The sequence below is a fragment of the Rhinolophus ferrumequinum genome, chromosome 27 (genome assembly GCF_004115265.2).
Source record: "Rhinolophus ferrumequinum isolate MPI-CBG mRhiFer1 chromosome 27, mRhiFer1_v1.p, whole genome shotgun sequence".
Taxonomy (NCBI): Eukaryota; Metazoa; Chordata; class Mammalia; order Chiroptera; family Rhinolophidae; genus Rhinolophus; species Rhinolophus ferrumequinum.
The window spans coordinates 22339588-22364365 of record NC_046310.1 but is presented as its reverse complement, the minus strand read 5'-3'; the positions used below and the strand labels follow the sequence as shown (position 1 = coordinate 22364365).

The window sequence follows — 24778 nt, the reverse complement described above, 5'->3', positions numbered from 1 at the left end:
GAATACGGATGCTGCTGCTGCTGATGATACAACACCGACGATGCCTACACGTCACGCGCTACTACTGCAAACACGCTAGGAAATTGCTGGTTTGAGCCTCATAATAATCTCGTAAGTACAACTATGTTCCTACTTGTCACATGTTAAAAACTGAATCACGGTGAGGTTAGGCAACTGATCAAGGTCACAGAGCTACTGTCAGAGGCAGGATTCCAACCCAGGCAATCTCTCTGTAAACAAATTTCTCTTCTCAAAGCAAACACAGACTCCTCCCTCCAACAAACCAGCTCTTCCTTCCACATTCCCATTTCACTTACTGGCCTCTACCAGTCACTCAGGAGACAACCCAGAACAGCACTTCATACGGGGCCGAGTCAGTTCTTCCTCTTGATATCTTGCTGGTTCACCTCTGCAACTCTATGACCTTGGGTACTTGACTTCCTCTCTCTAAGCCTCAATTTATTATCCATAAAACCGAGCTTCTAAGAACCCCTAAAGTTGTTGTGAATATTAAAATTCAATAGATAACTCATATAAAATGCATAGCACAGTGCCTGGCCGATTGAGGAAATACCAATAATTATTAGCCACTGCGATCACCACCCTGAATTTGATCTTTCCCCTCTACCCTCAGGCCTCATCAGCATTCATCTCCTAGGCCCTTCTCTCTTCTCTCACTTGCAATACCAACAACCTCTGAATCGGTCACTCTGCCTGGCCTATTCTCCATTCAATCCAAAGTCTCCAACTGCTAAAAATGTCACTCACATTCCTTAAAATCAGAAATGACACCCCAATTTCTAGGGAATAAGATCCAAACTCCTTACTATCATGCTATGCAATTCCCTCCACCAGCTAAGCTTTCTAATCTCTCAACACATCTCATGACACACTGTACTGCACCGTCACGCCCCTAGGGGTACACACTTTCTCACCACTGTTTCACTAATTTACTTTTTTAATCATGTTGCTGCTGCTACATAAATTCCCATTAATTCCCAATTAATTACTTTCTGCATGCCTCTATCTTAGGACTTACCACATTGTATTACAGGATTGTACTGTTTCTTTCCAAGTTAGATTATACTTTCCTTAAGAAGGGAAAACAGGTCTTATTTGTTAAAACAAAAAACACAAAAATCATTTGTGCCTCACACAGTGCCAAGAATGGTAAGACCTCAATAAACAAACACCAATTCATTTAATACTAACTTTGATAGAAAATATTTTAATATTCAAAGTCCTTTTGGAAATATTCCCACAGCAAAAGCTCTGAGAAATAAATAGGCACATTTACAAACGTCTTTTTCCATTCCACAGCAAGCATTGGAGGTACTAAGGAAAGTGCTATAGAAATACCTAAAAACCTTACCAAAATATCTTTAGATTAAAAACAAAGAAACTTCAGCAATAAAATCTTGGATGCTTATTCTTCCTGTATTAAAGATTATACTTCAGAGCATATAATTTCAAAGTCCTTTATTTTCCATACCACCTAAAAACACACATACACATGCACATAAAAACACGGCTTGGATCCTTATTCTAAATGGGAAATGAAAATAATAAAAATAATTTATGTAGTAACACCATAATGATCAACAGTTTTTAATATATATTTTGATAAAGTAAAAGATTCTGCAAAATAAATTTCAGAAATACTGAAACACAGATATTTACAAGATTTAAAGACACTGCAAGTGTAGACAGCACTGGCTTCCTCTTACTCCTTCATAATTCTTAAAGACACAATGAAAATTAGCTTCCCTTCTAAAGAAAAAAATTTAGTTGAGGCAATCCATTATAGACAATATGTTCACTGTTACAAAACATTGCATACCAAAGAAGGTAACAACAGTGAGATCACATTGAGATCCGTTGCTTAATCTATTGCTCTGTAATCATCCATGAAGATGGATAGATAGTAGGGTTGAAGGGCATAGGGATTGGGAGAAATAGAGAACCGAAATAAGAAAAGAATACATATTAAACACTTTCTGAACAAATGCATTTCAAATTTGACCTACACTTAATATTTTTTTCTACCACATTGAGTATCATCACAATTTAGTTTCTATCACTGTGGCCTAAATATATAAACAGATGTAAAGAAAAAGGTTCAAGTCATAAATGATTGCATACTAGAAACCAAACACTATTGTTTTCTACAGAGATAAGGCATTTTTTGGCTATGAGATCGCTTTCTTAAAATGCACTACAATATTCAAGAGGTTGTTGGTATAATAGATAGAATACTTAGACTAAAAGTCAAGACACTCTGCTTTTCTGTTTTGCCTCAAACACTCGTTAGCATCTCAGGCAAAGCGCTTAGCCTTTCTGCTCTTCATTCTTCTTACACATACTAAAAAAAAAAAAAAAAAAAACTGGATGATCTCTAAATATCTTTTATGCTCTGAACTTTTATGATAGTACTACATTCAGAAAATACTGATACAGTAATAGTAAGCTTCGAGATTAATTTAAGATGAAAATGACAATTCTAAATGTTTCCTTAAATTGTGCATAATTGGGTTTTGTCAAAACTATCTTACTAAGATTCTATTTTTTAAAAAATAACGTGTAGATAAAATAAAAATATTTCAGTAGTATGGAATGTATGACTTTAGAAATACTCTCCACAATATTTTGGAAAGGCTAAGAGAAAAAAACTTCAAGAATAGTTATTAGCATTAGTGTCTTCGGAAGCATCATTAAGAGGAAATCCTGAAAATGGCAAAGGATTTTAATCTTTGATAAACTCTAATTCACAATGTGTTAAAGGCCTAATAAAGTCTAGACAAACAAGTATTAAAAAGCAGAAGAGCAACCTGATGGATAAAGCAGCTGTCCTGCAAGTTACACCAGTATAATCCCTTTTACCATTGGCCAGGCTACACTGAATTTTGCACTTCAATGAATGAGTATCCAGAAGCAATAACAATGAATGCACTTCATGAACTAATAAACATGTTTAATTGCCCTTTCAAATAAGGCACATTATTATGATGAAAGAGAAAAGCATTCTTACTATTGTTTTAATTTCACACTCATCCAAATTCAGTATACTAATTATGCTATTGAACAAACATGTACGCAATTATGACTATTATTCTCCCATCAAAGGAACTAAAACAAGTGAACTACTAAACTAATAAAAATTCCATTGTAGCAAATCAGATTTTGAGCTGAGCAATTTTAAACAGGAAAGAGAGGGAAAAATTAATATACTATTATCACTCTTTAAAAGCTCATAATACTAAAACAAGCACATAGATTTGATTTCACTTATGATACACAGAAATTACTAAAAACAGTGTCAGCCAAGAACCAAAAGCTACAACAGAAAATTTTAATATACATAACCACAAAATATTTCCAGTGTACAAAGACACACTTAACATTCAAAAAGAAAGAGGTACAAAAACAAATCCCTGAACAGAGCAAGCCCATCTTAACAACAGGCTTAAAAGTAGAGGAAAAAAACAGATTCCTAAAGTCAGTCCACAACCTAGATGTCACTTTCTGACATTTCATCCAAATTAAGAATCCCATCTCTTCAGTAAACACTTCCAATCCACTTGAGCTTCTGACAAACTGTAGTTATTATGACGTTTGTCTTACTTAAGATGTGTCTTCCTCTCCCTTTCTAACTAGACAGGAGGCACTGGATGGACTTCCAGCTCCTCCTAGTTTTTAACCCTCGTCAACACTGGCTTCTTCACTGCCTAAATTTATAAAGAAAGTATGTATATCCTGTTGACACCTCTTCTTACAAGATGACTCAGGTAGTCGACGCTGAAGTAGCCTTCTCCTCACCACTCTGCCCTGCAGCCTGCCTCTACCTGCAGCACTCCCCCAAAACTACTCAGCCAAGATCAACAGTAACCTTCTAGACGCCAAATCCAATCCAAGGGACACGTTCCAGTCCTCATCTTATTTGACCTCTCAGAGGAACACGAAGCAGATGTGATTACTAATCATTCCTATCTCCAGTCTCTCCTCTCTAGACTTGGGAGATGCCAAATCTCTTGGTATCCCAACCACCCCTGCGACCACTCCTCCTCTCCTTGGCTGGATTCTTCTTCTCCAACTCCTCAAGTTGGTGAGCCTCTGGATTCTCTCTGCCTCCTCACTTTCCTTTCTGTGTGCTCTCCTTTGATCATCCCATCCACTCTGAAGGTTTCAAGTCCCACCTATATGTTAACGACTTCCAAATCTTGATCTAGAGATCAACCCAGAACTTCCGTCAAATCTCCAGACCCTTACAGAATAAGACGTACTCAGAACATTTTGGGGCAGTTTCAAGGAGCTACAGAGAATAATCGTAGCCTAACTGTCTCCATTCATGCCCCTCTAATTTAGGACTCAACTCATTCATTCTCAACATCACAACCAAAGTGACAGCTCCTCTGGTTACCTATCACTGAGATGATATCTCGATCTGCTCAGGACAGTCCTGGTTTATGCCTGCTGTCCCACAGTAACTATTAATGACATTCTTTCCATTTTCAAAATAACACCAGGTTGGTCAATTAACTATATAATAACCCTACCTGCCCACCCATCCTTTCTGATTTTCCCTGCACAGCTAGGTGAGCCCTCACTGGATTCCATACTCCCCACCTTTAGGAACCTTCCTATACCCTCACTTTCACAAGGGAGGATCACTTCATCCCCTCCTCTTAATAGATCACTATACACCCAGACTGGCGAGGAAAACAAATCAATATTACCCTGGTTTCCGAAGGTGACTTGTGCATCATTATCCCATTTCATTCACTTTTAAATGATAGTATGGCTACATTTGTAGTTGTCACCTACTGACCTGTGAGTCATTCATCTCCATTTACTGAGAACTTTGTCATACAACTCCTCCCTTCCTCTCCATATGTCATCTGTCATTCTGGGGGCTTCATTATCCGTATTAACAATTAATCCCAACACACTAGCATCAGAGCTCTTGGACTTCCTCTTCTTCAGTGACCCCCACTTTGCAGAAGGCCAGCATGGTTTAGTAGTTGGGCATAATGGCTTCGGGGCTAGAAAGACTCAGGTGCTTCCTAGCTGTGTGCATTGGGGAACAGTGCTTAACCTTCCTGAGCCCCGGTTTCCTCATTTGTTAAGATGGACATCCTAATATGTGCCTCACGGCATGGTTGGGAAAAATAAGTATGATAACCTATGGAAAGCATTTAGTATAGTGACTCGTATACAGTTTTTATTACTATTACTGTTATAATCAGCACTTGGCTAATTACAATTAATCTAGGTGCCCTACCACCATCTCTGACCGTCCTTTGGCCCTTCTGTCATCTGCTATTGCTCCAACTCTGGAATCTTAAAGGTAGGACTGTCACATCACATGTGCCTATTGTGCCAGCTCTAGAACTCCTTTCCGAGCTTACGCCTCGGGATCCTTCACCCTCTTCCTCCCCACATTTTACAGCCCGCCGTGGTTAGGCTGTCTTCCTTCACCAAGCAGGATGCCTAACCAGCCCTCCACTTAGCGACCTCCTCATGACCACGCTCAACTCCTTGACTTCACACCACCCCCTCGTCAAGTGCTCCAGGTACCTTCCCTTCCGATCCCCACCCAGGATCAGTGGAACTATTTGTTGTCTGCACTGTCGTGGGGAGCTGCTGGAGAACCTGCTTACCCATTCTGACGGACCTCTTTCTACGTGTGTGATTGCAAGGGTGCTTATCACTATTCAGCAATTAGGTCCCTCGCCCCTCACAATCACAATGGTAACTTTTCTTTTCCCCTTAAACATACCCCAACCATGCTCTTCCTTCTCAATCTCAGCAGATAACCTTGCTTCACAGGAGACCAGTGATGCCATCCTGGGTTCTTACCTATATCTGTACCTACTGCCTATTTCCTTTTCTTTTTTAAACAGGAAGATGCATCACTGCTCTTCTTCAGGTATCTTCCGTTTCCTCTGGCATTATCTCTGATTATCTTCTTCCCCTTTGATTTTAATTTTCTTACCTCTTCCATGGCCCCTTCCCACAGTCCACAAAAGTGTCCTTGACTTTTCCATCTTTAAAGAAAGATAAAACTCCCTGATTACGTCGCCCTACTCGAACTTCCATTCACTGTCCTCCCTTTCTTACAAAATGTATTTGAAAGAATATATTTATTGAACGAATGAAGACATTTTTTATTTGGTTCGGATTTCTCTCCCGTGCTCCAGTCCTATATATTTTTAAAAATTTAATTATATCTGACTTGGTTCCAACAAAGAAAACGAAACAGCTATTTTCACAGCACTATGTGAACTGATGAATTTCACATCTCCAAATCTCCTCCTCCACCTGTATTTTTTAAAGTAAAATCAATTACCAACATCACCATTCAACCAGTCAGACAATCGAGAATCCTTAAAGCACAGTTTGATTCCTCTCTCTCCTTTACCCCATACCTAAGAAAGTCCTTTCTAAAATCTCCCACAGCTGTCCCCTATGTGTCTTCCCAGGGCTCCTACATCATAGGGAAGTTGGGAAGGTTAAAGGACATAATAAATAGGAATGTACTCTGTAAGATATGAGGTGCTTACAAAGATTAACATTATTGTATCTTTGGCAAAGCGAGCATAAGGTTAACTTAGCATGACTTGTTCTTAAAAATCCAATTCTGGGTTTCAGTGACCAGTACATTCTTTTCTAATCACAAATCACAAAGCATCTGTTTGGCAATCTGGTCTATAATTTTTTTAGGTATCAGTCAGTGTCAAGTTGTTCAATGTATAGTTTCTGGGCTTCACCTTCCCTCACCCCATTTTTAAATTTAAAATATGCAATTCTTCAGGTTTATGGCAAAAATCTTCTACTCTCTTTACTTTTTAAAGACGAGTGGCAGCAATTGTATAAACATTTCAAAGTATGTGTAGTACTGTACTCTACCTTGTCATTCATCTATTTCTTCCATGCATTGAAAGTGGCTAGAAGCTCTTATGTCCTCATCCATTTTCAATTTCAATGACTCACATTTGAATGAAACGTTGACTAGCCTTTTGGAAAGTTGTTTGATTCCTTTCTTGTTTAATTAAGATGATCACACTTTAAGCATTTCTGTTTCATATTATTAGATATCATTTTCTTCCCAGCAGTTAAACCTGGAAAGCACTGAAAATTTCCAAATGTATCAAGCCTCACTCAACAACTGTAAAACAAGGCCAGAAGAATTAAGAGGCGCTGGTTAATTAAACACTGGTGAGAAGTAATGGCAAAAGAAACTAGTATCAAAGAGAATATAGTATTCCCATCGACTCCAAAATCAATTTATAATTAATTATTAATCTGACAGATTTTTACATATTTTCAGAATATATTCAGGTTGAAAATTCATTTAAAAATATTAGCTTATTATCTGGATTCTTAATGTGAAGGCCAGACCTTGAATTCCAGGAGTTTGATATATTTTTAATACAAGTTTTACAGGTCAAATTCTATTGCTCCAAATATTGCATAATTTGATGAAAAAGATCTCCATTTAACATGTGGTGGCCCATTTATTTAAAGCCGTTTTTAATGAAACAGAAGAATTATGATAACCCCTGTATATTGCTGACTTACTAGTAAAGTATTAAAAATACAGGTCATTTCCATTGCAATTTCACAAATGGCCAAGTGAAGCCACATCTGATAACAAGATTTCTGAGGCTTAAAAAAATTCTTGAACTTAAGGCAGGCATCAAAGCATAATTCAGAAAAAGATAAATCGGATGAAGGTGTTCAAGTTAAATAGAGCAACAAACTAAATAGGTACTCTGAAATTCTGGATTATATGGCTTTCTCTACAACTAAAACTGACTACCAGATGTACTGAGTGGAAGAAAAAAAAAGAAAACAAAAAAACTACATTAGGTAAAAAGAATGACTAGGTTGTTCCAAAAGAACTAAAAGGAAAATGAACATGAAAAAAAGTTGGCAGTTTCTGGGTGAAAATAGTAAGCCCCTGTTATAGTCAAGATAATGTAAAAAAAAGTCTTCAATACGAAATCACAAGGGTTTACTACTGATGTCTCCACTTGGATTTCTAATTTTATTGTCTTCTAAACTTTTCCCCACCGAACTGTTTCTCTCAAAAACCTCATCTCAGTACATATCTGTTCCATTTTTCTTACCCTCACTTTATCCAGAAATCAACCACTCCACCAACTGCACTCTGGTCCAACTTACATTATCTCTGGCCTGGATTGTGTCAAGAGTCCCTGATCTGATGTCCCTGCTTCTGCTCCTGCCCAACACGCTCCACCCCCAATGAAGTCTAGTCTCCATCCAGCCACCAGAGTAACCCTTTTTTTACATCCCTTCTCTATTCAAAGGATGAGTCTCACTCAGAGTGGAAGCCCCAGTCCTTACAGAGGCCTACAGGCCTTACACAATCTGATTTCCTGTTCCCATTTACTCTCACCCCATTTCTACTATTACTTTGCTCATTCCACCACAGCCAAACCAGCCTCTTTGCTTTCCTAAAACATATCCACACACTCCTGCCTCCAAGCTTCTGCAAGTGCGTTTCCCTCTGCTTGAACGCTCTTCTCCCAGAAGGTGCATGAATTACCCTCTCACTTCTTTCCAGTCTTGGGTTAAATGTCATCTTTTCCAGGAAGTCTCCCCTGGCTACCTCTAGTTCAAACTGCAACCGTCTCCTGTTCCCTATCCTCCTTCTTCCCTTTTTCTCTGCAGTCCTTAACACCATTTCACACAGCACGCCTTTCATTTTTTTATTATCTGAGATCCCCCAGTAGAATGTAAACTCCATGAAGGAGGGGATATTTATCTGGATAGAAAACTGTCTGGCACAATAGGTGCTCAATAAATATTTACCAAATTTATATATAATTTTACAGTTTATAAATTGCTTTCATATAAATTAAATTATATAGTGACTCATTTTCTCCTATTCCCCCTTTTATCCAATTTCCCAATCTTTTCAGTAACAATATGGATGACAGCAAAGAACTATCAAAAAAAAAAAAGTTGCTGGCTACTTGCAAAGCTCTTTAAAACATATACCCATATTAATTAACTACATCTATAAATGAACGCTCAGAATCAACATCTTTATTAGCATAAGGTTTCTGGGTGTGGACGTTTAGAGTAGCAGAGCAGACTAGGCAAGAATCAACAGGAAGAAAAGTATAATTCACTTTGTCCTATCAATCTGTTAAACAAACCCTAGCGAAAATGCGAGCTGAGTTCAATATTCAAGAAAACATTGGTCCGAATTCAACACCAACGTTTTCAAAACCCTTGAAATTGTCTATCTTCTTAAAACAAACCTCATCCACTACCAAGCGCTGTCACTGGGTGTGTACGGTCTGCTGAGCATATAGGCAATGTTTTGTTTTGTGTAACCCGGTATGAATCAGCCCTGGGAAGCATTTCTAAAAGCCTCTGAGCTTAGCCCCTCCACCACTAAACAACCCGCTGGCCTCCACACTGTGGTGCCAGGGGCTTCCTGGGTTGTTTTCCATACTGTTTAATCCCACCGGAGGCGAAGGAGCATCCCAGCCACGGCTGCAGTGATGCCCGGGACAGACGGCAGACGCCTCAGGGGATTCTGTGGAGTCTATCGCCCGGGTAAAGGGTGTCCCAGACTGGAGCGAGCGAACCAGGGCGCACGGGGAAGATGACAGGTGGGCGAGGAGCCGCGGAGCCACGCGCCAGGAGCGACCCGCAGGGTGATGGCGCGGGAACTGTCAATTCCCGCTGTCCACCAGCGGGTCCCGGACAGGCTGGGGCGGGGGGTGCCGCAGCACTGGATGATCAATACCGTCCAGACCTCCCACCCCGCGCGGGGAAATAAAGTTAGTGTTAGTGGCCGTGCAGCCGCCGCCAAGGTCCCGCCACGGCTCCGGGCTGCCAAAGGCCGCAAGGAGGAGTCCCGGAGCCCCCAACGGGAGAGGAAGCCCCGGGCCGGGCGTCGGGCCGCGACCCCAGCCCGGGTTGATGGTCACCACCCCGACCGCCGTCCCTGCAGGCCCGGGACAGGATCCCGGACCAACCCCTCCACCAGCGCTGTCCGCGCCCCGCGCCGCTTCACCTGCTGTCTGGACGCCGCCGCCGTCGCGCGCTCACCCTCACAGAGCGAATCCCGAGCCCTCGTCGCCGCCGCCGCCGCCGCCGCCGCCACGAGCTCCCACCCCCGCCCCCTCAGGTAACCCAGGAAACCGGGAACACCACCCCTCCCCCTCGTCCGACCCAGACTAGCCCGCCTGCGCGTGCGCGTTGGCCACGCCCGCGCCCCGCGCCCCGCCCCTCGCTTGTCAGGCCGCTCCGGCGTCGCAGACGTTACGCGTGGAGCCGCCGAGCCAAAGGGGAAGTGAGGGCGGTCCTAGCCGATGGGGGAAAGGAGGAGGGCGGGCCGAGCCGTGGGGCGGGGGCTGGGACGGGGACCCGGCCTGGAGTGCCTGGTGTCTCGTCCTCCCTGTCGCAGGGCTCTGGGAGGTGGGCTGCGTCAGAGCCGGGGGAGAGCGACACAGGCTGTCCTGCTGTCCTACTGTGTGGGTCCAGAGGATGGGGGTCGAAGAAATATGGGACCGGGTCGGGACCAGGAACGGTCACTTGCAAAAGGTTACTGTAGGCTTCCTTCAAGGAACGCGGGTTTACAAAGCCACTGCGGTATTAATTCACCGCAAAGGTGTATTTTTCTACTTAGCCTTCTTCGGATATATTTGTATACAGCTCGTACTGTCAACATTATATGCCTTAAAATAGCGGTGCCTCCAGAGAGTGGGAGGCGTGGGTTAAATACAGGGATGTTTGGTTGTATCCCTGGGCCCAGCTCGCGGCTGACAAGCTGCTGCCACCGGCAGTTTGGCGTTTTAAAGGACACCCCTCCTCACCACGCAGTCGCTGTGACAGGCCATGGAGGCCATTCAAGTCCTCCCTAACAATACAAACTATATACACGTGGTTTACAAAATGACAGGGATTGCTTTAGAATTAACAACTCCAGTAATTTCTGCGCAGGAATGAAAAAATAGAAATAATTTGGGATATTATATCCTAAGACTGTACAATAAGTGCAATTTTTTTTTTACAAGTGCAACTTTTAATACTTCAAACTCCCATCTGACTCAATGGCAAGCCAAGTAAATAATTACCCAGTGATGTGGTTTGAAGGGGCTCTAGGTGAAAATTCCGCACTTTGAAATATCTCCCCAATGACCTCTGAAGTTCAGCCATTAGCAATTCATACCTTGGGCAGAGGTTGCCCACTTCCTCTGGCAATCTTTTAAAATGCAAATACTCCAGGGAAGGGCAACATACTGAAGGGGAGCAGAATATGCCGCCCCAAAATGTGCCACTTTGGCATGTGGATTACTTTGAACTGAAGGCAATTAAGACCCAGCAGATTTAGGAAAAATTTGACCTCTCCTTCAACTGCCTAAAAGAATGTAGATGGGGGCCTGCACCAGAAAGAGACCCGTTACCAGAGATAAGTTTTTTTATCTGAAAGACTCACCTGCCTGGCAGGGAAAACATCTGATTACCAAACATCTGCTCTTTTATCTTCCTTTCAATTGCTCCCCTCCCCCTTTGAAACCTCAGGCCCCTATCCCATTCCTTAGCTCAGGTTGGCATATAAGTCTCAATTGCCTGACTGTGTTTGGGTCTCGTATTTTCATAAGGCTCCCATACATATGAAATCAATTTTTTTCTCCTGTCAATTGGTCTTATGTCAATTTAATTATTAGACCAGCCAAAGAACCCAGAAGGGGTAAAAGGAAAATTTTTCTACCACTACAATATGAAATCCCTAACATGAAAGAGATGTCTCAGGGAACGAGTCAGTTGTTTAACAAATATAGTTGATTCTTGAAAAAGTGAGGTTAGAGGCCTTGGCACCTCCCCCACATAGTCGAAAATCCACATACAACTTTTGACTCCCCCAAAACTTAAATATAGTCATCTCTCAATATCCGCAGGGGATTGGTTCCAGGAACTGCCCCCTCCACAGATACCAAAACTCACGGATGCTCAAGTCCCTTGTATAAAATGGCATAGAATGATGCATACAGTTGGTTCTCTGCATCCACGGACTCCCAACTGGATGGAAAATACTGTTTTCCATCTGTAGTTGGTTGAATCTGTGGATACAAAACCTGGGGGGTTACAGAGGATCAAATGTATATTTATTGAAAAAAAGCCCATATATAAGTGGACCCATGCAATTCAAACCATGTTGTTCAAGGGTCAACTGTATGTAATGAGCACCTACTATGTGCTAGGTACTGTGCTAGATGCTGGAGATATTTGGTGAATTTCTCTGAACTCAAAGAGGAAGGGAAGCCAAACTTGACCTATTTCTCAGTTTTACCTAGAACTAAAACTAGTCTTATTTACACATCAACTTTCACCCACTAATCTCAAAGTACCTCATTTTCTTTAATAGACGAAAGAAGTCACAGAAATATTAAGTAAGAAGCCAGTTTCTGTCTCTTTTGAATGAAAGATAATAGAGGATTATGATTTCATTAAAGCCAAAGAGAATGAAACAGACTTTATATGACAATGGTACACAATTTGCCCTCAAATATTATTTGTAAAAGGCATAAAGTAATGTCATGTGTGACTATTCTTTACTTTGTATATCTCAGTTATAAAGTATTTTAACCAAGCTAAAATATTGACTTTGTTCAATATCTTAGAAATAGATATTAAGTGTACATATTAGGTAAAACTTAGTTTAAAAGATTTCAAATGAACATAAAAAATATGTAATCATATACATGTAGTAGAAGAAAGAATTAAGAAAAAGTAATAGATACATAGAAGGAAACCCAACTTATGTATATATTACACACTGGAAAACTTTGTAAGTGGGAAATTCTCCCGATAATTTGACTTTAAAATTAGATTCTAAAAGTGAGATTCTAAATCAAGATTTTAAAAGACGCAGTTAATGTATGTGTGTATAATTTCACAATTTCACATTAGTTATTCATCAAAATATGTTAAAATAATAATCTCATGACTACATGCATATGTTAATCAGATCATGTCACATCTCTGCTCAAAAACCTACAATGGCCCCCATTTCACTCAAGTCAAAACCAAAATCCTTACAATGGCCTAAGATCTCTACACTGTCTGGCTCCCCATAACCTCATCCCTTCCTACTCTCCCATCCCTGCAGGTATACTGGCCTCTTTACTGTTTATCGAACATTCCAGACATATTCCTGCCATATGGCCTTTGCACTGGCTGTTCCCTCTGTCTGAAATGCTTTTTCTCCAGATAACCATGTGGATAACTCACATCTCTGCTTAGATTTCACCTTCTCTATGAGGTCTACCTTTGCACTGCCCTTAAACCTTCACAAGAGAGGACTCTTCCCTGGACCCCACACTTGAGTGTCCCTCATATCACAAGTGTCATCTGTTATGGATGAAATTGTCCTCCCCCTCTCATTCATGTTGAAGCCCTAACCCCCAGTGTGACTCCATTTGGAGATAGAGCCTTGAAGGTTATTACGGTTAAATGAGGTCACAAGGGTAGGGTCCTAATCCAGTACAACTGGTGTCCTCATAAGGTGGGGACAAGACACCAGAGCTTTCCACATGAGGCACAAAGGAAAGGCCAAGTGAGGACACAGTGAAAAGGTGGCTGTCTGCAAGCCAGGAAGAGAGGCCTCACCAGAAACCAACCCTGCCAGCACCTTGATCTTGGACCTCCAAATCTATGAGAAAATAAATTTCTATTGTTTAAGCCAACCAATTTACAGTATTTTGTTATGGCAGCCCTAGCAGACTAATACACCCCCAAAATAATTTTATTAAAGAACACACAAGTTCTCTGTCACTTGGGATCTGGTCCTGAGAGTTGGCATGTTGTGATCCTAAATGTGATCTTTTTCATCGCACCTATACTTCTAACATACTACTTAATTTATCCATTTATTATGTTTACTATCTGCCACATTTAGACCACAAGATACACGAAGGCAGCAACCTTTGTTCTGTTTATGATGTATCCCAAGTGCCAGAACAGTACCCGGCACATAGTAAGCACACAGTCAATTTTATTGAATGGATGGTTTAATTGAGAACATTTTGTTTAAATTCTAATAAATATCTAATTAGTAAGTTAATTATAACTGTAGGTGAAGTTGGACAACTTTAATGCACACTGCATAGCAGTGGAGCAGAAATGGATTGGTAAAGAAGTGGTAGAGGAAATGCAGGGCTGTCATTTCACTATCAGGGACATGGTCAAAATTAACCAGATGGTCCACATTTGACTACAGACCAATTAATAGCTATACTAAAAATTATAGATGCATGAATTTAGTTTTAGAGTGCTTTACTTTATTAGGATGCACATAACTCTTTAAAACTTGCCTTTTTAATAGGTACCTTGCAAGTGTATTGAAAATGTCAATTCTTAATCAATGTCTCCATTAAGTTGTTTAGCAATATCCACTCCTTATGGCAAAATTTATCAGATTAGGTGTTAATAAGATTCTTTTCTTACAACCACATGTGAATCTACAGTTATTGCAAAATAAAATGTTTACTTAAAAAAAGATTCTTTTATGTAATTTTCTCTGCTAAATCACTGATAGCATTTTAAATTTCCAAAAGTATGCTTTAAAAACGCTTATGTCATCGCATTAAAAGATCTGTAAATTCAAACAGTATTTTATGAGATGATCTTTTTAACAGCTAAAAGTGTTAAACCCAAATTTCCCTTCTTTGTTGTGGAAACTTCGTGCAGAGTGTGTCTTCGAGTCCTACTTTCATATGCGGGAACAATTGTATTTGTGGGCAACAGTACCATTAATTTCCAGAACCGTTATTTTTTTTTTAATTCTGAATTATTTTTTGCTTAAAACAGAAAATATATGCTATAGTAATAAGTTCAAATGTTAAAACAAATATACAGTATAGAAAATAAAAGTTCTGTGATGTCATCCCATAATTAATCACTACTAAGTGATGTATATATACCCACAGATATTTTATTGCTTATGTATATGTTGTTATTGCTATTATCACCATAACCATCATTAAAAACAGAGGGGTCTAAGTCCATTATTGAGCATAATTCTACGCCAAGTAATTTACTTGCATTTCCAATTTTAATAGTTGATATTTGTCTGTCTTAATTCCCAAAATATTCCTGTGGTCAACAAGTTTATGAATAACCGAACTGTAACCTGCATGAGCTGCTTATTTTGAAAGAGCAAACTAAGTCTGTCCTACTCAACAGACAGGCTAAGAAGTGGAAGGAAATTAAGCAATGCTATCATAAGAAATGCATGTTTGCTATCCACTCCTGTTTATAAAGCCAAGAACCCAGGGGATCTGAGAAGATTTAAAATATCACAAGAATAAGGCTTCTGGTCAAGAAGGCGGAATAGGCAAACACAGCTCTGGCCTCCTTTCACGACCACGTCAAAATTACAACAAAACTACAGAACAATCATCATTGAGAATCGCCTGAAGTCTGGCTGAACAGAAGTCCTATAATTAAGGACATACAGAAGAAGCCACGTCAAGACTGGTAGGAGGGGCGGAAACACAGAATGGGCTGGTCCCACACCCACATGTGTTAGTTAAAAATTGAAAGGGATATCTTGGCTGCAGAGGTCCCCCCTGAAGAGTGAGGGTCCCAGCCCCACACCAGGATGCCCAGCCCAGGGTTCCAGTGCCAAGGAGAGAAGTCCCCATAACCTCTGGCTGTGAACACCAGCAGAGATTGTGGCTGAGTGAGCTGGAGGGTGGCTGAAGTCCTAGGCATTCCTCTTAAAAGGCCTGCACAAGCACTTGCTTGCTGATGGCCTCACTCGCTCTGAGCTCTAGCCCTGGGCAGAGCCTTGAAAGGTGCCACGTACATATGGGGAGGAGCTGAGTTGTCTGGCTCCAGGGTGAACACTGGAGGGGCAGCTTTCTCCCAGACAGAAGTGCTGGCAGAAGCCATTGTCCCTTTGTTGAGTCCTCCTCCCACCCAGTCTGCACTCGCAATCAGCACCATATCTGAATCTCCATCAACCTACCTGACACTGTTTGTTGTGCCCTGGTAATTCCCTGAGACCCTGTCCCAACCAACTTGCAAACCCACCAAAGCCGCTTCCAGTGGCTTTTCCATATAAAAAGCCTGTGTTGGCTCATGCTGCAGACATTCTCAAAATCTCTCAAAGGTTCACAAACCCCAGACAGGCAGCATCTGGCCTCAGCATGCCCCATACCTCTTGCTAAGTAGCCCCAAGCCCAGCATTAGTGGCAGCCAACCTCAGTGCACAGCTTAGACTCTCCCAGGCACCTCCAAGCCCAGCACAAGTGGCAACCATCTGCAGATCACTTTCTAGCTCATACCAGGACACAGGCACTGGCTGACTCAGGTCTGCCCAAGAGCCCCTCCCAGAGCCCCCCCCCCCAGAACCAAAGCACCTAGTGGCCAACTTCAGACCACACCAGAGCACCACCAACCACCTCCACAAATGACAGGCCCAAAGAGCAGACAGGGCAGGTACTAGAGCCCTGCTAAAGCGAACCCTGCTCTGTAGGATCAGCCCCTGCATAACAGTTGTAGTCATAGCAAGTCCTTACAACCAATAAGCCTGAGGATCAATCCCTCCCATTGACATGCAAACAGCAACCAAGACTCGACTACAACAGGAGGACACACACAACCCACATAAGAGACCCACCTGGAGCTTAAGCTTAGGTGACTAGGGAGATTGTGTCACTGGGCCCCACAGGACACCTTCTACAAAAGGTCACTCTACTAAGACCAGGAGACATAGCAGCTCTACCTTATACATAGAAACAAAAACAGGGAGGCAGCCAAAATGAGGAGACAAAGAAACATGTCCCAAATGAAACAACAGAACAAAGCTCCAGAAAAACAACTAAACAAAATGGAGACAAGCACTCTACCAGACTCAGAGGTTAGGTGTCAATTACACTTTGGGAGATTTTATTTAAAATCCGATTTCTGTGCTTGGAATAGCAGAATGTTTTATATCTGTCTGCATTCTGATGTGGCATCCGGTTTGTTAGCAAAGCACTGTTTTGTGCAAAGAGAAATCCAACTTGTCAAAGTTACAAAATCATCTCCCCAATTCACTATGTAAACTAATTGGAGAGGCATAGAACTGTCACATATTTGGAATTAGAACTGAACATTAATGCAGTTTGGCCCCACCTTAAGTCTACGCCCTGTTTACCTCTGGAATTCAGATGGTGGGAGTTGTAGGGATCCCAATGGGACCCTCCAGGAATGGATTCACACGAGTGAGTGAGGAGTGTTCTGGGGAAGCTCTCATTCCAAGGGTCTCCGGTGCCCAAGCTTATCTAGTAACGGAATTTGGGTTGCAGAGGGAAGGGGTGGCTGTGTGTATAGAAAGGTCTCTGGCATTCAAATTTGCTCCCCACCAGCATCCTAGATATTTCTAAGTCCTGAGATTTCAAAGGCATTTCAAAGGCATCTCAGATTAAAAATTGAATGGCCTATTACACTAAAATGTCTGTAGGATCCCTGGTCCCAGGCAGCACTGCCTTAGCACCCGTGCAACTAACTGGTGGCACCAGAGAAAAGAGAGTGGCCCCCTCTGCCATGTGGAGGGGCCTGCAGAGTGCCAGCCATGGCAGAGGAAGGTCACGCCCTCCATCAGATGTTTGCCTGAGACTCAGAGTGAAGCCAAAACCCTTCCCCCGCCCAGCTCCAGCTGACTTAGAGCAATGCTGGAAACAAAGGGGACGTAGGATTTATTCTGTAGACAGGTGACATATCGTCAACTTTTGTCCTTTTAGTGCAGCTATTCCACAAGTCAAATTCTGAGACAGTTGCCCACAAGTAAAGTTCTGAGACAGTTAGCATATAAATGTAGCCCAGGGGTGCCATCTGCCTGAAAGTAAAATACATGCTGTAATCTGTTTGGAAGTATAACAACATCCAACATGGTAAAGAGGTCTGAACACACACAGTAATATTGGAAAAAATGCAGACTTTATGTTGGAAAAACAATAACTAAAGTATACAATAGAGAAGATGGGAGGGAGATTTCCAGATTCTAGGACTAACTGAGGAAAACAGTTCATCAGGTAAGACATAATAAAGCTCTTTTTTGGCCTGTAAAGCAAGGCATTAAATAAGAAAGGCCTATTTGATAACATAATCTTCTGGATTTTATCCACATTTTTAAGAAATCATGATGTCATTTCACAAATGTCAGTGAGGGAGGGTAGTTTAGTCAGCAGAGGTCCAAGGCCACAGCTTGACCTCCAGGAGGGCTTGACCTTTGCCTGGAGGTAGCCTCTCAGAACTATTGCCTCCCAGGGCCAGGGGAAGTGGCTTTGTGGCAAGTGACTCTGTCTCTATAGGTGGACTCTGGCCAATGTGCAAAGCCGCCACTTGACTCAGCTTCTTCTGAATTCTATGTGATTTCTAATAGATCCTCCCTCTTCTATTGCACTCTCCCTCCGCCCTGCCCCCACCAGTCTCTTTCCCTAAGAATCAGGTTGCTGAACCTGAGATAAAAATAATGCTTATAGCTCTGTGTCTGCTATCACTGCTCAAACTGTACAACTTTCTTCTCCAGACATTAAAAGCATCAGCCAAGAGCTCGAGGTTATCTATCAAAGTAATAGATGACCCAGGAAATGTACTGTAAAGCACTGTCATAGGGCCACTCACCCGGCGGGACAACCTCTCCTGACTTGTTTCCTGTTCAGCCTACCGCACCATTTCTGGACCTCAGCTGCCGACTGATAATTAGGTCTATTGGAGAGCGAGGGTTTCCTGATGGGATGCAGACAACTCTGTATCTACTGGCAGCTGTGCCTCTGCTAACTGTTGGAAACCTGGCTTTTACTCCTGTGATTGTTGTCCACCATGCCGGGCTCAGGCAGCCCAGTGAACTGAGTTCTTCCCACAATGAAGGCAGCTGTCCGGCCCACCGAGGTGAGCCTCCTGCCCACCATGGCGGTTCTTAATAAAGAGAAACGGTTTTAGAACATTCGTCACTGGGGAGAGCACACTTGCTGGATGTGGGGGTTCCTGAAATCTGATAAATTCAAGTCAGATATATAATAGATGTCTTCAAAACCAAGACAAATCCTCGGGCACTGTGGACTGGTTTATCCAAGAAGGAACATATGGTGAGAAGTGGTTGAATGCCAACAATATTCACCTTAAGCGCTGCCCCCTGTCTAATGGGTCCCTAACCAGATGCCTGAGAATAAGTGTGAAAGACACCGTTTAAAGAGAAAGAGAGAAAACATTTTCCTCCTAATGGATAATCTCTTGTTTTAACATCAGGTGTTATACTCATCTTTTCCCCTCTAATTAGAAATGTCACCTTTATTATCTACTACATTCCTTTCTATCTTCCAGGCTGTTTCAGAGCTCTCTAAAATAAAGAAATATAGATTCATAAACTGATAGCCCTGCAAATGGATCTTAATTTTCCGAAGTTCTTCGGAAGAACTGCTGTCTCACTTTTCCTGTGATTTAACTGTGATTACACGTATAGCCCTGTGCCTCCTGCCTCGTACTTGTAAGTGCTTGATTTTATCACCTGAATTCCGTAGCTGTACCACACATGTTCTGTTTCTGGCCAGTTCTTCAATTTCAGGGAGTGAAGAGGGAGGAGTAAAGGAGGGAGGCTACATCCCGTTCAATATTAATTTATCGGTCTATGTGAAAAAAGGATCAATCGTCTTGCCGTATTCTGCCTTCTGGAAAATCAATAGCACAGACATTCTGAAAACATGGAAGAGAAGAATGTGGATTGTAAGAACTAAAAGTAACTAGTAAAGTTACTTTACTGGTTACTGTCAGTTCTTCTAAAGGCGAGGAAGCTATGTTGACTTATCACTCGGTAAGTGTTATAATTTGGTACCAACATCTTAACAGTGAGTATAAACACATCTTTGCCACACCCGATAGGTACTATCGGTCAGAAACAGCCATGTGAAGTAGGTCAGAGTGTATATTCTACCCACAGGTTTTCACAAAACCTCATGCTGATACTGCCTGGATGGAAAGCCCACACACTATGCAGGACTCGGCCATCTATTTTTACCCAGAGTGCTTTGTAAAATCTTGGCTCAGGGCTTTCTTCCTCTGTGCCTATTCCTTATCTAATGGAACACTGGCTCCTCAACTGCCACATTTTAAAACCCTACCAGCAGCTTTCCTATCCCTGGAGTTCTACTTCTTACTCAAAGATTTTTCTTATCCAGATGGGAATGGTCAAGTATTACTGGACTCCCTCCATTAAAGAATTCCATTTCACTGCCTTTGAGAGAGGACTGTGAGTCCCCTTTGCTACCACTCAGGTCTGCTGCAGATGCTGCCGTGTTGCCTGGGTACCATGTTATCACTATGATAATGCAGATGACCCTTTTTTTTTTCTTTTCTTTCTTTCTTTCTTTTTTTTTTTTTTTGGAGGTTACCAGAATGCCTTCATTTGGATTGTACTTTGCTCATGAATGTACAGGGACATTTGTGATTTTACTGATGGTAAAATTAGAGTCTAAAGAATTAAATAACTTACTGTTAGTAACGGGCCAGGCAGAGTAGAACTCGGGTTTCTTGGCTCCATGTTCCCAAGCAGGTAACAAAGTGAGAACTACAAGCTACTAACTGAATTTCTTGAAAGGATTTTCTTAGAAACATTTTGCCACAATCTAATTTTAGAGTTCAAGTGTTATTGGCACTGACTGTCATGTTTCAACTGGTTTGCAACATCTCTCTGTGCAAAACACACTTTTGCTGCAATGAAGAGTCAAAGAGTCTTTGCAGGATCTCTGCGGTGCTTGGGCTGCCTATATGTATTAATGTACATGTGGCTACATTACCATACTGAAGATGCACACTCAACAGTCACAATTACCTTTGACGAAAAAGAACGGGAGTTAGAATTACCATGCAATTCGCAATTCCACTTTGCGGTATAGACCCAAAAGAATTGAAAGCAGGGACTCAGATATTATAACACTGACTGATATTCACAGCAGTGTTATTCATAATAGTCAAAAGGTGGAAGCAACTCAAGTGTCTACAGACAACTGATGGCTAAACGAGTGTGGTGGATACACACCATAGAATATCCTTCAATGTTAAACAGGAAGTTCTGATGCCTGCTCCAACATGGAGGAACCTTGAAGAAATCATGCTAAACAAAATGGCCAGTCACAAAGGAATATATATTATCTGATTCCACTTATATGAGTCACCTAGACTAGGCAAATGCTGAAACAGAAAGTAGAAAAGTGGGTGCCAGGGGCTGGGGGAGGAAATAATGGGGAGTTAGTGTTTTATGGGGACAAAGTTTGAGTTGGGGATGATGAAAAAGTTCTGGAGACGGATGGTGATGATGCTTACACAACAATGTGAATGTATTTAATGTCACAAAACTCTACACTTAAAACAGTTAAAGTGGGACATTTTGTTATGTATATTTTATCACACACACACACACACACACACACACACACACACACACACACACACACACACTAGGAGAGAGAGAACTATTAAACCCGATCTGGAGGGAGCAGCATGGGGAAGGCTTCTCAGGGAAGGTGGCTTTGTCAGGGAAGATAAGGAGAGGTTTGGTAGGCAGGACAGAAGAAAAAGGTATTCTGGGTTGAGGGAGTAATGTCCGAAGTAAGAAGTCAATTACAAGGTCTATTCAAGGAACAGCAAATAATCCAGGTGACAGGATACTTGAGGTGACTGGGTACTTGCAGGTTAAGTCACAGGAAATGAAATGGCAACAGCAGGGGAGACAGGTCCTGAAGGCTCCTGCGTGTCCTGCGTGTCGGCTGTATTCTTCAGGCAATAGAAAGCCATTAGTGTCCTTTAAGCCTGGGGACGTGACCAAACTCGTGTTTTAGAAAGACAATATTTGGCGGTTGTGTGAGGAATGGATTGGAGGGGAAAGAGTCTGGCGGCAGGGACGCGGGTGAGGAGGCTCTTGCTATAGCCCAAGACAGAGGTGAGGAGGGCCCACGCTTGGAGGATGTGGGAATGGAGAGGGTTGTTTGGGAGGATGTGGGAAACAACGAGAGGTGGGGTGTGGAGGGCCCACGGTGTGGAGGATAGCTCCCCGCCTACTGGCTTGGCTTCCGAGTAGACGCAGCTGTCTTTTTGTCTTTTCATCCACTCCTGATTCCCCTCAGCCAGGCCGACCCACCCACATGCTCTCCAGGTCTTCTGGCTCAGAGCAACCGCGTGAGACTGCTCCCAACCTTGACCCCACTTGGGCTTGTTCTTTACTCCCACGCTCCAAACTCTTGACTTCCACACTATCCTCAGCTCCCTCCCAATTTGGCAGGCATTCTGGCTCCTCCTCGCTTTCCCTTGAATCCCCTCCCTTGTCCTACAACTCCAGCCTTGGAACTGCTGATTGACTGTTTCACAATTCCCCAGCCCACTCCCTGGTTCCGTACTGACTCCCTCCTCCTGTGAGCCCCGTCTCTAGTCTGGAAGATGGGGCAAGGCCTCGAGATATCCTTAGCATATCAGGAATAGAACAGAGGCTGACGAGTCAGAGAGCCAGCAGTGAGAGGGGAGAGAGGAGATGACTGAGTGCCTTCCGGACGGGCTGGGCTTGGGGGACCTCCTCTAATGACATCCCACAGGAGCCCAGCTGTACCCACTTACTGAGCGGCCCTTGTCACTACGCCATGCCCCACACAATCTCAGTTCACTAGCATCCAAGAATCAGAGCTGAAACCTCTCCAATAAAGAAGTTTGGCTCACTCTACTCCAGAGAAGTGTTTTCATTCTCCTTCCTTTCTGCACAGTATTTGGCCATTCTGAGCAAGCAGTCTGTGGGAACCAGCTCCTGAGAACACCAGGGCTGCCAGGAACCCGTCTGCTAATCACCTGCCTCGGTAGTTCTAAAGCTTTCAGCCTGCACGCAACCTGCCCAGCAAAGCTGCCATGCTCTTGGCTGGCACTGGGAAGTCTCAGAAACACTTGAACCTACATGCACATTGATTACCTTCTTCAGCTGAGCAAGGAACTCTTCCCTTTGGTCATTCTGTAGGCATCTTCACTGCATGGCAAGTAGCAGCCATCTACACTGTTAGCTGCAGGCAAACTGGTCTCTGCTGTGAAGCAAGCTGGGTCGCCTGGTGGCAGTCAACTCCTGGCTTCTGTTCAGCTGACTTAGGGTAGGAAGGTCCTCCTGGCACACCTGAGTCAAACAGCCCCGTGAGATGGCCAAGGCAAATCCTGCCGCACTCTGATGTCACCGGAGGAAGACGCAGAAGCAGATGGTGAAGGCAGTATCTTCATGGACCACAAGAACCTCAGACACAACTTCCCCGTGGAAGAATGGATGAGCTGCCGAAAGAGGCAATGCACCGAACACTCTGGCACTACAGCCACTCTTATCAAAGCCCAATCGTCACTGGAAATGGCTTCTTGGAAGCCCTAGGCTGTCTTTTCACTTGGTGAGGGGGCTAGAAAACCTCCGTGTTGCCAGGAAAGCGAGTGGCCTATTCTCCCTCTGGCTCTTTGGCAGGTGGCCATGCCTGGATCACATGGGCAATTTGGCAAATCAAGTCTGATTCCTTTGCAGTTCAGCTGCAGCAAGGATTTCCAGTCAGTGATTTCGTGGTGGCTCCTATGAGTCATAGCACCCTGACTCTCCTGTGGGGGGCAGGGGGGTATGTTGGTCCCTGTGAGATCATCAATACTCTTGGTTTGAGAATTCTGCAGTCTTTGGAGGGCATAGGACTGAACTAAACGCCAGACTGTGAGTCCGGAGCTTCACTGCTGCCACTAACCAAACTTTCACCAAACTCAACACTGTAGTTTTTTTTGCTCTTCCTTTGTCCTGATCTCTGCCTCTTTGCTTTTTTTAATGCTATTATTTCTTTTTAAATTTTTTTATTAAACACTATCATCATTTTGAATCCCATGCCTATTATAGATTTCTGAATTAATATTTTTATTAACAAATTCATATTTATGTGTAAATATAATAAATTGCTATAAAAAAACCTTTTTATTGAGATGAAATTGATATAACATAAGATTAACCATTGTAAAGTGAACAATTCAGTGGCATTTAGTACATTCCAAATGGTGTACAACTACCACCTCCACCTAATTCCCAAACATTTTCAATTGAGCATTTAAGCCAGGTCCTGGGCTAGCCCTTTACAAACATGGTATATTTATTCCCCTTTTACAGATAAGATATCCGAGATTTGCCCGATGTCACCCTACTTTTAAAGGGTGGCACCAGCACTTGAATCCAGGCCTGTTTCCCTTCCAATTCCATGCTCCTAACTACGAACTAGATTGCTGTCTGTGTGTGCGATACATACATGTATATATAGATGACACTGTAGATACAAATAAACATTTGTTGAACGGCTACTATGTACTGTATGTATTTGCTCAGAACTTTCCGGATTATCACTGGACCTAGAAATTGGTGCTAATCATGTTACATTCTGGACGTAGCTTATAAGTAGAGAGATGCATATTATGGCATCATGGAGGGGCCTAGAACAATGGCTATTACAAGTGGTATCGCCACAGTACTACAGTCCTCACTTTCCATGCCTGGCTCAGCCCTAAAGCACAAGGCTCAGTCTTTATAATTGGTACTGACACTAACAGTTGTAAATGTATTCAAATATGTCACGTGCCGTGTATGTATCCGGCCCTCAATAAATATTTTTTCCGTGAATAGTGACTGCAGTCGCTGCTTGCATTGCTTATCCCTGTCTGGGCCACATCTGTGACTCCGCAGCCACACTCAGGGAAACCATGTAGGCGTGAGTAC

The 24778-nt window shown here is 42.6% G+C and overlaps 1 protein-coding gene across 3 annotated transcripts in view; it reads right to left on the bottom strand.

The window, feature by feature from the left end:
• LYST (lysosomal trafficking regulator) overlaps window positions 1–23477 on the bottom strand; it is a 170705-nt gene extending 147228 nt beyond the window's left edge. For 2 of the 3 annotated variants that reach the window (XM_033099811.1, XM_033099813.1), the window contains exon 1: window positions 10055–10151. The gene's annotated coding sequence lies outside the window, so the exon portion shown is untranslated. Of the gene's footprint in view, window positions 1–10054; window positions 10152–22978 lie in introns of those variants that run through there. The other variant, XM_033099812.1, reaches the window with a different exon arrangement.
• Window positions 23478–24778: the final 1301 nt, after the last annotated feature.